Here is a 13,965-nt window from a genome sequence, read left to right as displayed (position 1 = left end):
ACTTATCACTGTTCCTCGAAAATGTGTGGAATTTTTTGGTTTACCATTTTTTTCATTCATGTTCCAATTTAATGAAACATCCCTGTTTTCGACTTCTCTTATTGGTTAAAGCTAAATCTAACGCAATATGGAGTATTGCGTTCCTAAATCATGATACAGGAGTATGCCTCATATATATGCTCTCTTGATTAACGTTCGTCATATTTTGTAGGGGAAGTATTATAGAAAACTATACCTCCTTTTTTTGCCCTGCTTGGCATTATCGGTTTTGTCAGCGGTGGTTCCAGGTCTCGCAACAAGAGTGACCTCATACCCGCTGTCTAGATGTTGGCAGTCGAAATCAAGGATAGAAATAGCAAAAATGATTACCATAGTTACAAAGAATATGTGGACAATGAGGTTAATCTCTTTATTATCCATAGCTTAGATATCCACTATTTTCCTCACTGCCCGTTCTGTCTCATCTCTTTCCCTAGTTGCCTTAAAGGAGACCTCCAGTTAGTTTTACTGAGTACAGAGTTTAATAGAGAATTTATAGTGATTGGTGTAAGGAATAAGAACGTTTTCAAAATTTAAAACAAATTACAATGAACAAGGATGATGACATGACAGCCTCACCGTAAGAATGCATGAGTTGGGGCTCAAGAAAGCAGGACAAAAGGAGAAGGCATTCATAGAACTGTAGATTTCACACAGGTGAACATGTTAAAGGGACATTCCAGACGATTTTCATAATTTCACATCATGTAGTACATAAATCAACAGCTCCATGTATAGATTTGTGGAATTTATTGTGTTTCTTGAGCAGAGAAATAATACTTTGAAAAACCTTAAACAAATTAAACTGAACAAGGATGATGACATAGGAGGTTCACATATTTCAGAAATGTACCAGTGTAATTCCAATACAATACCGCTTGCTTGCGAGTTCACCTGTGTATAATCTATGCATGCCTTCTTCTTTTGTTCTGCTTCCTTGAGCCCCAACTCATGCATTCTTATGGTGACTCTGCCATGTCATCATCCTTGTTCATTGCAATTTGTTCTAAATTTTGAAAATATTCGTATTCTTCATCCCAATTATCACAAATTCTGAAACTCTGTCCTCAGTAAAACTAATTTATAGTTGTTCAAATGTAAAAATCTGAAAATCATCCGGAGGTCTCCTTTAAGCAAGCGGTATTGTAATCGAATTACACTGCTTTCTGAAATATGTGAGGCTCCTAAGTCATCAACACTGTTCAGTGCAATTTGTTTAACATTTTTCAGAGTATTGGTTCTATGCCCAAGAACCGCAATACATTCCACAAATCTATATATGGAGCTGTCGATCATTATGTACTATATGTGTGTAAATATGAACATCGTCTGAAAGGCTGCGTGGCATCGTATCCGTGGTTCCCTCATATTTTCTCTACATTGTGGAAACATTTTGCAGAGTGTGATAAAGTTGGGTACATGTATTCATTAAAACAAGAGTGAATCACGTAAACTCGTTGCAGAGTCTTCATGTGTGGCATTTCATTTTTCTTGAGTAATCACGGATAAAGTGAATGATCCGTAAATACATTCGATTTTAAACCAAGTAACTTGTATTATATGCAAGTATAGTATTGGGGGGGGGGGCTGAGGCTTCCAAAATAACAGAGCAAAAATTATTCAATGGGTTATGCAGGGAGTCGGGCACACTGCTGAAGCCCCACCCCCAACCCATATGGAATATTATATTAACATTAAAAAAAAAAGCCCCGAAATCGAACAGGTCCCTGTTTTAACAAAATATATAGTCGATTGTAAATTCTCTCACCACACAGGCTGCCATAGACTTATGATAGAAATCAACTATATAATCAATTATGACTCTTCATAAAACAGGGTCCGAGTCTAACTGACGTTTAGGTGTAACCTCGCGCTCACGGCCTCCTTCAAAATATTACTTCTGATGAACTGCCCCTCTTCTCTTACTTATATCTTTCCCTTGCCCGAACTTCAGTCATCATTCTGGTTCATTTGAAAGACAACATAATGAGATTAGCATGTAAAGAATCCTGCAATGTTGAAGCAAATTCCCACACACGCCGTATCAGATTTATGACTACAATGTGTATTTTGGTCGATCCATATTCATGTAGGTCTTCTATAATAGGGTATATCATCATAACACGCCTGACAACTGTTACAAAATATACCTTATCTACGATGCGTCATTAAATAAGCAATTTTTGTGATTAGAGGAGCGTAAAGGTATTGTTTACCGTTGGGAGCAGTGGTTTAAAGATGTTCGAGTTATCACATTTTGATACATATTGTGTAGGTCAGTTGTATTACAAAACATCCTACCATATATATATATATATATATATATATATATATATATGTATATATAGGATGGATATATAAATGATGATATATATATACATATATATATATATATATATATGAATGTATATATATGTAGGATGAATAATATTATATGATGATAAATACATATGTATATGTATATATTTGTTTATTGTAAACAAATATAAATATATATATATGTTTACAATAAAGCCTAAAATATATGGAGATATCACTATTTTTCTCAATAAACCATAACTGTAGACGGTCTACGCACGGTCTATTCAGAAAACTATTTTATTATAACTATTGTTCACATTTTGTATATTTAACAATACTTACCACTGATTATACTGATTAACATTTTTGCATTGGTTGTTTCTATCCCTGACTCACATTGTAGGACTATTTCGAAGACTAACATGACCTAAAGCTGGGTTTTTGTTTCCTCTTCAAATGGTAAATAATGCCTTCAAAATATTGGTTCATGATTATCAATGTGCTGTGAAAATTCGTCCATCAGTTGCAGTCATATTTCACTTACGTAAGTCCTGATAACTGATAAATTGGAATTTAAATTCTACAGTTGTCTAAAAAAGCTGTATGGTTCATGATGCTCTGTCAAACAGCATTTTCATATTTCAAATGAGAAGGATGTCCAACGACATAATCGAATATAGGCCTACATGACATCACATTTCCAATGTACAGTAAATACGGAATATTGTCGATAAAAGCCGTTAGTTACATGGTTCATTTATCTTCTGTTCATGAAATTCTGCACAATCAAATAAAGAATAGAAGAAAAAGAAAGTAGTTAAGTTATGTATGTGCACGTGTGTGTGTGTGTGTGTGTGTGTGCGTGTATCTATGCCTTACCTTTACGTATGTTAAGTGCTTGATACGTGTTAGAGTCTGCGTGATCTTGCTTAGTGCTGATAGAGTTAGGTTGGTTAAAGGAGACACTCGTCCCTACAGTCTCTCGTGAACTCCGCTCCATTTGTCCCTGGCTGCTCTGTAGTCGTCAGTAATGGGCTGTTTCTACTGCTGTGAGGAAAAAACAAACAGAATTTGGTGGTAATGGGTATGTCAGGATCAAAATCTTGATACCAGTTTCCAAGACGACAGATTTCTGTAAATGTTTCACGATATAGATAAACTTTAAGGGACCAGTCGGCACGGTGATGTCCAGTCCCCTACTGTTTAGATTACAGTTTGGACCAAACAAAATTATAAAACATTTGTGTCGTTAAACCTAAACGTGTGCAATAATCTTTGATGTAAAAGGCATCAGTCTGGAAGTGGGTAACTGGATCTCAACATTCAAAGACCTTTACAACGTAACTACACATAGCTGACACCTACACCTACACCTACACCTCCACGTACGAGGTGAAGTTGGCGCCACGTACGGCAAATATTCTTTCAAATGGTGCCAAAGTGACCCCAGGACTAGTCAAGAACTCCTCTTGAACCCGCGGCGCCGAATTAGCAAAGTTTACCTCGGCAGTAACACTACTCACCGTGACGGGGTGATTCCCTCTGGTCAGACACAAACATGTCGAAAGTTGAAGTTATAGCCAACCACCGCCAGTTTAGCGAAAGCATAAAACCAATCACACGCAATTGACTGCTATAGAAACCACCTATTTGGTAGAACAGCAATACTATACGCACTGAATGAGGAAGCATGCTATAATATCGAAGTGGGGTTCCCATGAATAACTCTTGTTGAATTGCTTGTTCGACGCGAAAAAGTGTAAATAAGAATAACAACTCACCATGAAATAAAAATGCATTGTGATTCGTCTGCGCGGAACAATATACACAATTGAGTCACATTTGTGTAAGAAATAGCCAAATACTGCTCGTTGCCTGCTATCTTCGCGTGCAATGATTTTACTTTAGGGACCCTGTGGAAGAACAGACATATTTTGATAATATGACTGAACAGGCAATCCCCCGTTTCTTCTGTAAGTATATGCAATGTATATGTAACTTGTAATGTGTGTATTTTTATATGAAGACGGAAATAAAAACAAACAAACAAACAAACAAACTATAAAATCAGTGGGAAGGGAGAGTGACTTGAGAAGATGTGGGACACGTATAATACTGCACTGACTTTGAATAGGTTAGGTCTGAGAAGATCTTGGTATAAAAGATGGGTGCTCTTGTGTGATGCAATATGAGAGTATACAATTGAATAGAAGATAGATACCGTAGTAGTATAGTAATGCGAATACTAAGACAAAAACAAAACAAAACACAGCATTATCATACCAACGTGGGTGAATAGTATGGTATGTATGCTCTCGAATCCTGTCTTTGATTGGTGGAGGCACAAATTATTTATTAAAGATCTATGGTGTATAAAAGTTCAGTTTATGAAGCATTTGCAACATTCTGTTATAAGATTATTGAAAGAATGCAAAGCTTACCAGTAACATTACACGCTATGCATCATTCACAGTATGAAATCAAACAGTTTGACACAGGTGAATTTCGCCAAAAAGTTGTGGTGGCCGCGTTCATGACCATCACTTACGTGCTTGATGCTATGTTTTCTTGCCCTACGATAAATGAATTGACTTAAAACTAGATTTCATGTTCAAAAGTAGGCATGTACGGTGGTGTATCAACTGTGTGTATGTCAATGGCTTGACAGCTAAACACAAATTCAAATCAAGGGATATGAAAATGGTGAAATTTGATAAGAAGACAAAGCGAAATGTGAAAAATAATGATGGAAAATGGAGGATGTATGAATGGATGGCTGTATAATGCCTACGACGGCAAAGCACAATATTCCTTTACAAAGCGCTCAACCACATTGTCAATGATCATTTCGCATGTATGCACCCACGAGCATTATTTTCAGGTATCGCATTACATGGTAGATAGATATACGTTAGAAAAAAAAAGAAGAAGATTTTTAAGCCTTCGACGGCGACCAAAGTTCAGCAATGTGCGTCAGTTGAATAAACAAGCTACAAAGACGCACGGTTCTCGCATTCTGGCCTCGTTAAGTTGATCAATTCCGGTCTGAAGAGGTAAAATATCATAGTTTCTCACGAAAACGAAATACATTTTTCAGTCTGAGAATGGGAGAGGAAGTGTCGGTGCCAGGGAAAATGTTAGAGGTCAAAATCCGAGGTCAAAATGCCGGATGAAAGAATGCCAGAAGTAAAGCTGCCCGAGGGAAGACTTTCAAAGGAAACAAAAATGTTACAGATACAATAACATTAGATGTAAAAATGTCAGAAGTAACATGTAAGAGGTGAAGATTTCAGAGAAAAAACAAACAAACAAAACGTGAGGGGACAGAGTGCCGGCGGAACAGAGTGCCGTATGGAAAATGCCAGCGTTAAAGATGCCAGTGCATAATTATGCTGGCCTGTAACTATACAGTACGGAGTTCAGGAGCTTCCAGCGAACCTTACTACCCACCTATTTTGTTTTGTTTTTGTTTGTTTGTTTGTTTGTTTGTTTGTTTGTTTGTTTTTTCATTCTCGGATTAACGAACCTTCGGAATAATGAACCTTATTTAACGAACTTTCAGAATAACGAAACATGCCATAATCATGAAAAATGCCATGAATCTTTCGATTTACGAACTTCGGTATACTATTTCATTTTCAGATGAACGAACATCTAGGTATACGAAATTTGTATGTTTCCGAACCGTCGGAACAATGAAGATCACCCGGTTATATAAAAGGAAAAGTATGTCCTACATCAGAAGACAGATTTTGATATCACTAAAAAAGAATGGATGATGATTAAAGTCACCGTTAAGATTAGTTAATATTTCATTGGGATTGTAAAAAAAAGACTAGATAGCACAAGCACACTGTCATTTTTCAATAGCTTAGAAGCACGTCCAGAACAAGTGTCTTGTTTAACAAATAGTATCTACACGTGCATTCTTTTAACTGATTCAAACGGAAGCATTATTATCAAAATATCCTTTGTCAAATAAAGTGAATGAATCGTTCCATTGTGGATTTAATAAATCACATAATTTAGGCCCTAAAAGAAAAACACTTTGTTGCACCACTTTAGATACTCTGTGCTGCGTGTCAAGTTCACTTGCTCTGAAAACAAAGAAATCTGAACTCTCTTAATAAGCTGTAGTAAATATTCGCTTTAGTCTGCCAATCCTTGGGCACAGCTACCTTCGTTAAATCCTGGAATTCTTTCTTTTAGATCGTGTAAAAGATGGGTTTATGAAAGAGCTATCATGGAGTGCGTACAAAAAAAAAAAAGAAATCCAAATTTGAAGGGTTACTTTTTAATAATTGTCAGCTATAGAGACCACAGTGTTAGTTGTGACAAAGGACGAACACTTCCTCTTTCCACTGGTACCTAATCTCAATGACAAATGTGATGCATGACTGAGCACATGAACTTTAAAGACAATGACCAATTACATCAAATGACCAATGACAAATGTCATTAATGACTGAGCACATGAACTTTAAAGACAGCAATGACCAATTGCACCAAAATTATGACCAATGACAGATGCCATTAATGACTGAGCACACGAACTTTAAAGACAGCAATGACCAATTGCACCAAAATTATGACCAATGATAAATGTCATGCATGACTGAGCGCATAAACTTTAAAGCCTCTCGAGTCCAACTCGGGAAATTTCCGAAATAGCAGGATAATTAATGCGAAATAGCGCGCTATTTGATAATGTTCGGGCTGATGTGAATAAGAAATGAAATAGCGCGCTATAGAAAAATTTGCGATCGCGAAAAATATCTCGAGCTTGGATTTTTATCGGGCTGATATGAAAACGCCTATAATTGTGGCAATCTGTTTGGAAAAAAGAAATATCTCTCTGATGTTGTTTTTGTTGCATATCTGATGAATTTGACCATTTCCATCCTATCTCTCTCGAATGTGATGCATTTTTGATACGCAATGAATTTTAATGCAGATAATTTAATGATGTAAAGATAATAATTTCTGAAGTTTGATGCCCGCACGCAGGTCTTGGTTTATTAAGGTTATTGAAAATTTGCAAGTGATAATACAAGTCAATGCTAAAAACCTAAAGCCAGGGATGTTGATATAAAGAGATTTCTGTTTTCCGTGCACTAGTATTGCAGGCCCTACTTCATGACACTCCTATATTTGCCTGACCACAAGGAAACAATTTTTGTTGTGCTTGTTTTATTTGAAAATTTTCTCCCTTAAAATCAACTTGGCAATGGAGTGTTTTTCCTTCAAAGCAAGTGGGGAATTAATGATGACAAGAAAAAAAAAGCACTCTCTCGTGAATCTTCCTCGTTACCAACTCAACCAACCTTCCTATTCATTTCTTCTTCGAATAAGGCTTAAGGGCGTGAATGTCACCTTCGACAGAGACAACACAGTCTGCCAAACGACATTGTCTTACGTAACGTAGGTCCTACATGGCTATATCTGAAGCGGGTGGCATTTCCCACGTGGAATCCTTTCAACAGAAGTTTACAGAAATGCATAGTCTCAACGCCTGTTGCTATGTGAGGCAGGTTCTGACGAACATGATATGGGAAAAAGAGCGCATAGAATGTGATTCCTGCGAACACACACGTTCTTTTTAACAAAGTGGCAGCCTGTCTTTCTGACTCTGTGCACTTTTCATGAATTTATCGTCCAGTTCCGTCCGCTTTTTCTCGCATAATATAATAAATGTGCAATGAAATTTGATATTGAGAATTTAATAAAATGTTGACATGATGCCAGGTCACGGTGGGTCAGGGGACTTTCGAATTTGCGAGGAATAGGCCTATTCACTCAATGCTAATGTTGACGAATGCCAGAAACCTAAAGCCAGTGAAGGAAAGAAGATATTCGAATCAAGATACTTCTTTTCTTTGTGGGCCCCACTCATTAATCTGGATAATCTGGTGCTCTTTGAATAGAATGTTACCTTCTTATTATTCTTTGTATACACTTATGTTCTGTAACTTTGACTAGACTTTCACTTTTGCGTCTATATGTTCATTGTATATTCTGAGTAAAATATGGACTGTATTGTATGCATTATAAGTGACTGCATAAGTTATGTACACCCATGTCTTACATAGGATGCTCTGCTGATCAATCTGATCAAAATTAAAGCGTGACAGGTTTTAACTCATCATTAAGCAGGGGCATCGATCCTGTGCAAAGTGTTATTCGAAAAGAGTGTAGTAGGCCCATGTTTATTCGCTTTTACGAATATTTTGACTTGTTTATAGGGCTTATGCCCCGCGGGAGAGAATGTCCGATACGTAGCATTATGGCTAGAGTTAAAGATCAATTTTTTGAGTCTATAGGTGGGTTTTCATCAGCTTGAGCTTGAAGAATAGCTCGCTAATGGGGGATCAGAGAAATAAGCCCGAAGTCAGCTGAAATACACAATCGCGTCTTCACCAGCTCGAGCTTCAGGCACAGTCAGGTTTATAAGCTCAATAGGCGTTTTCACATCAGACCGATGTTTCGAAATAGCGCGCTATTTTCTGACTTGGGAAGTTAAAAATATCTCGAGCTTGGATTTTTATCGGGCTGATGTGAAAACGCCTAATGCTAACACCCTCCCACCCGACTGCCTACATTCCTGCGTGGTGCGCAACGCATGCAGTGCCAATGTTTAAGCTCGAGCTGATGAAGACGCGTTAAGATTAGCGCGCTATTTTGCAAATTAGCTGGCTATTCTGCAAATAAATCCAAGATTTCTTTGGCTTACTTTCGGATAGGAATAGCCGGCTATTTCGGTCTTCATTGCAAAATTAGCGGGCTATTTTCTGATCGGGCTAATTCTTTGGATCAGAAATAGCCGGCTATTCTTCAAGCTCGAGCTGATGAAGACCCACCTTATATGTCTGTCTTTGGAATGGCAGAGTGTACGGTCTTAAGACCTGGTGCTGTTCGTTATTCCGAAGGTTCGTTAATCCGAAACACACAAATTCCCTATACCTAGAGGTTCGTTAATCCGAAAATGAAAAAGGGTTCGTTAATCGGAATATTTGTGGCGTTATTCCGAAGATTTGTTCGTCCGAAAATGAAATTTGGAAAAACGAACCTTCGGAATAACGAATCTTCGGACTGAAGAGCCTTCGGAATAACGAACCTTCGGAATAACGAGCTGAACCCTTAAGACCTATGTTTCAAATTGACATCTTGTGAGGCATTCGAGTGATTTGTATTCATAATGAAAAAGGGGGAAGAAAGATGAGCTGTAACTAACGATGATGTTATCGACGTTTTATAGTACTGGCTCTGTGTGGCTTGGGAGAGGTGGCGGGCAGCTATAGATAGGCCTAGGTTTGACATCCTATAATAGGGCCTATTGATCACTGTATGAAGAGAAGATTCTTGAATGCATGGCAAGAATCTTCTCTTCTTCGAATCGAAGAACGATATGTTCATCGCCAGAGCGATGACACAATCGATCTAACGCACTCCACGACGACCTCAGAATTGTAGGAGTCAAGTTTGTTGTTTCTTGTGATTCATGAACATGACTTTTGTGTTCAGTGCTGTGGAGCTCGTTCGACCATGTCGGAGCTACTCAGTTCTCTCTTCCACGTCCCTGGTTCGACTATCAATGATGGTCGAGATCCACTGACCTTTATACGTGTAGTTACATGAGATCAGTGTTGGGATCTCTGAAGAGTATTGTAGTTTCTGGGCGATTTATTGGGGGTATGGGGTGCTAGTGTCATGCTGAATTATTTTCCTCAATTGAGTCTCCTTAAAATGTTGTTGATAATCAAAGCGAAGCAGAACATTTGCAAAAGGAAATTCATGCTGTCTCAGTCTGGGCCGATAAATGAGATTGCAATTCAACATCACAAAATGCAAGGTCGTTCACTACGGGAAACGGAACCAGAAGAATGACTACACCATATCAACAACTGGTAGCCAAAGCAAGATCCCGGTAGCTGAACATGAGAAAGACCTTGGAGTGACCGTTGAAATTCTGCACTTTCCTTCTCCGAGCACGTCGCCGAGATAACCAAAAGAGCCAATACCATAAGCTTGGCATTTTGAAAAGATCCTTTTCCAGCCTGAATGAAAGAGGATGGCTCAAGCTCTACGAGTCTATCATCAGACCCCAACGGCGTAGCCAGGATTTCATCTTAGGGGGGGCGGTTAGTCTGCGAGGGAGCGAAGCGACCGAGCCCGAGCGAGCGGAGCGAGCGAGGGGGGGAGGGTGTGGGAGGGGGGTGTCCCCCCTCCCACGGTAAGAACCTTTTGCATTTTGATGTTGTAAATGGTGCAATTTGATGCATGTTTTTGCGCGTTATATCGACGTGAAACAGTCCCACTTGTTTAAGGTAGCAGTTTATTTCGATGTAGATTATTATTGAACAATTTGCCTATAAAATGCTATAAGTTAAATACACTTCTTGTATTAATGTTTTTCACTGAATATCATGGACGCGACTGAACCCGAGCAAGCTGAGCGAGTGAAGGGGGAGGGGAGGGTGTGGGAAGGGGGGTGTCCCCCTCCCACGGTGAGAACTGTTTGCATTTTGATGTTGTAAATGGTGCAATTTGATGCATGTTTTTGCGCGTTATATCGACGTGAAACAGTCCCACTTGTTTAAGGTAGCAGTTTATTTTGATGTAGATTATTATTGAACAATTTGCCTATAAAATGCTATAAGTTAAATACACTTCTTGTATTAATTCTTTTCACTGAACATCATGGACGCGACTGAACCCGAGCGAGCGGAGCGAGTGAAGGGGGAGGGGAGGGTGTGGGAGGGGGGTGTCCCCCTCCCACGGTGAGAACTTTTTGCATTTTGATGTAGCAAATGGTGCAATTTGATGCATGTTTTTGCGTGTTTTAACGAGTTGAAACAGTCCCACTTGTTTAAGGTTGCAGTATATTTTGATGTAGATTATCATTGAATAATTTGCCTATAATATGGTATAATTTCAATACACTTCTTGAATTACTTCTTTTCACTGAATATCATGAAGGCGACTGAACCCGAGCGAGCGGAGCGAGCGAGGGGGGAGGGGAGGGTGTGGGAGGGGGTGTCCCCCTCCCACGGTAAGAACTTTTTGCATTTTGGTGTTGTAAATGGTGCAATTAGATGCATGTTTTTGCGCGTTTTATCGACGTGAAATAGTCCCACTTGTTTAACGTAGCAGTATATTTTAGTGTAGATTATTATTGAACAATTTGCCTATAAAATGGTATACGTTAAATACACTTCTTGTATTAATTCTTTTCACTGAATATCATCAACTTTCAACTTTCAACTTTATTTTCACCTCCATCAAAATGAACAAAGAAATTTATGTACATTGCTTATACACGGGATATTTGTGATACAGAACAAAACTTGAAAAGGTACATAAGAAAATTATGAAAATGAAAAGTAGATGTGATTACATCTTTGTTAAATACATAAAGCGTATAATACAAGTCAACTAAGGATGAGGATGGAAGTGGAGGGTCCCACTAAGAAGCAAAGCTTGTACGATATGGGACCCTCAGAAAAATACACAAAACATCAATATAAAACACAATAAACGAACTGATGTCAACTGACATCAAAATGATTGGGAAGAGGAAAAAGAGAGAAAAGGAAAGGAAAAAGAAGAGGAAAAAAAGAGAGGAAAAAAAGGGAGAAAAAAGAGGGAACTACAGCATGTGCCATCGTGGACGCAAGCAATCTGGATTTCATAATGTAAAATAAGTGATAAAATACAAGCTGGATTGAATGTAATACAAAACATTTATTATACGTAGTTATGTTGGTACGAATGCAGGAGAAAAAAAAACATCATTATATTTAGAACACAGAGAGGGACATAGTTTAATAGGAGGACTTATGTAAAAAAGAATGATGACTTGACTGAGATGATAAAGGGAAACTAACTCTGTTGGATGTTGTAAAATTTCAATAAAAATGATTTTAATTGATTTTAATTCATGAACGCGACTGAACCCGAGCGAGTGGAGCGAGTGAACAAGGGGGAGGGGAGGGTGTGGGAGGGGGGTGTCCCCCCTCCCACGGTGAGAATTTTTGCATTTTGATGTTGCAAATGATGCAATTTGATGCATGTTTTTGCGTGTTTTAACGAGTTGAAACAGTCCCACTTGTTTAAGGTTGCAGTATATTTTGATGTAGATTATCATTGAACAATTTGCCTATATAATGGTATAATTTAAATATACTTCTTGTATTAATTCTTTTCACTGAATATCATGAACGCGACTGAACCCGAGCGAGCAGAGCGAGCGAGGGGGAGGGGAGGGGGTGTCCCCCCTCCCACGGTGAGAACTTTTTGCATTTTGATGTTGCAAATGGTGCAATTTGATGCATGTTTTTGCGCGTTTTATTGACGTGAAACAGTCCCACTTGTTTAAGGTTGCAGTATATTTTGATGTAGATTATCATTGAACAATTTGCCTATAAAATGCTATCATTTAAATACGCTTCTTGTATTACTTCTTTTCACTGAATATCATGAACGCGACTGAACCCGAGAGAGCGGAGAGAGCGAGGGGGGAGGGGAGGGTGTGGGAGGGGGTGTACCCCCTCCCACGGTGAGAACTTTTTGCATTTTGATGTTGCAAATGGTGCAATTTGATGCATGTTTTTGCGTGTTTTAACGAGATGAAACAGTCCCACTTGTTTAAAGTTGCAGTATAATTTAGTGTAGATTATTATTGAACAATTTGCCTATAAAATGGTATCATTTAAATAATCTTCTTGTATTAATTCTTACACTGAATATCATGAACACTGTCTGTTCAGCAGTCAAACAGAAAAAGCATGCACACGAGGGTGTAGATAGGGGCATATCCCCTCCCACACGAAGGTGATTTTGCGTTTTCAGACCTGAAATTCAGCGATCTGTTGCAAATTTTTGGTGTAATACTTTTTCATCGAAGTGATAAAATCACGGAATGTAGCTCTTATTCCGAATGTGCACCATCTGTGTATATGTATAAAGTCTAGTGAGGTATATATAGAGGAAGGGGGATTCCTCCTCCTGCTCGCAGAGCTTTTGCGTTTTTAGAATTGAAATAAAGCGATCTGGGTAAAGCCACAGTCTATACTTCTATGCATGGTGGAAGGGGGGGGGGGGAGGGGCGGGGGAGCAGGGAGAAGGCGTGGGCGAGTGTTATCCCCACCCTTCCCTTCCGATCGAGCTTTTGCCTTTTTAAGGTTGAAATTGAGATATCTCATCTACGCATTTTTGATGGAATCAACATTTGGGAAATCACACACACAGACACACACACACACACACACACACAAAACTGATTGGGGGGGGGGCTGAGGGAGGAAAGGGTCGATTAAAAGGGGAAATTCCCCTTATACATGAGGGAACCTTGAGTTTTCGGAATATAAGTGATAAGTCTTGTGCACTCAGAATTATTCATAATTTTTTGTAAATCTAAAAAGTGTACTAAGCTAGGGAAAGAGGCACAGAGGGGGAGGGTTCGGGAGGGGGTATCCCCCTCCCAAGCACGAGAGATTTTGCATATTTTGAATTGAAATTCAACGATCTGGTGCACACTTTGAGTGAAATATTCAAAAAATATCTTATTTGATGAAAGGTTGCAAAGGAGACCCGCTTCATGTGCATGCATATACAGTATACGCGCAT

The 13,965-nt window shown here is 38.7% G+C and overlaps 1 long non-coding RNA gene across 1 annotated transcript; it reads right to left on the bottom strand.

Moving 5' to 3' along the window:
* Positions 1 to 239: 239 nt before the first annotated feature.
* Positions 240 to 3,976, bottom strand: LOC139732324 (uncharacterized). The gene is made up of 3 exons (XR_011711015.1): positions 3,864 to 3,976; positions 3,220 to 3,387; positions 240 to 320 (listed from the first exon to the last, which is right to left on the bottom strand). It is a non-coding gene; the product is annotated as an uncharacterized lncRNA (long non-coding RNA).
* Between the last annotated feature and the right edge of the window lie 9,989 nt (positions 3,977 to 13,965).

The sequence above is a fragment of the Diadema antillarum genome, unplaced genomic scaffold (assembly GCF_040938485.1).
Source record: "Diadema antillarum isolate AM-2024a unplaced genomic scaffold, OU_Dant_1.0 seq00000413_RagTag, whole genome shotgun sequence".
NCBI classification, from domain to species: Eukaryota; Metazoa; Echinodermata; class Echinoidea; order Diadematoida; family Diadematidae; genus Diadema; species Diadema antillarum.
The sequence above is the reverse complement of the archived record's forward strand: the minus strand, read 5'-3'. Positions and strand labels throughout refer to the sequence as shown.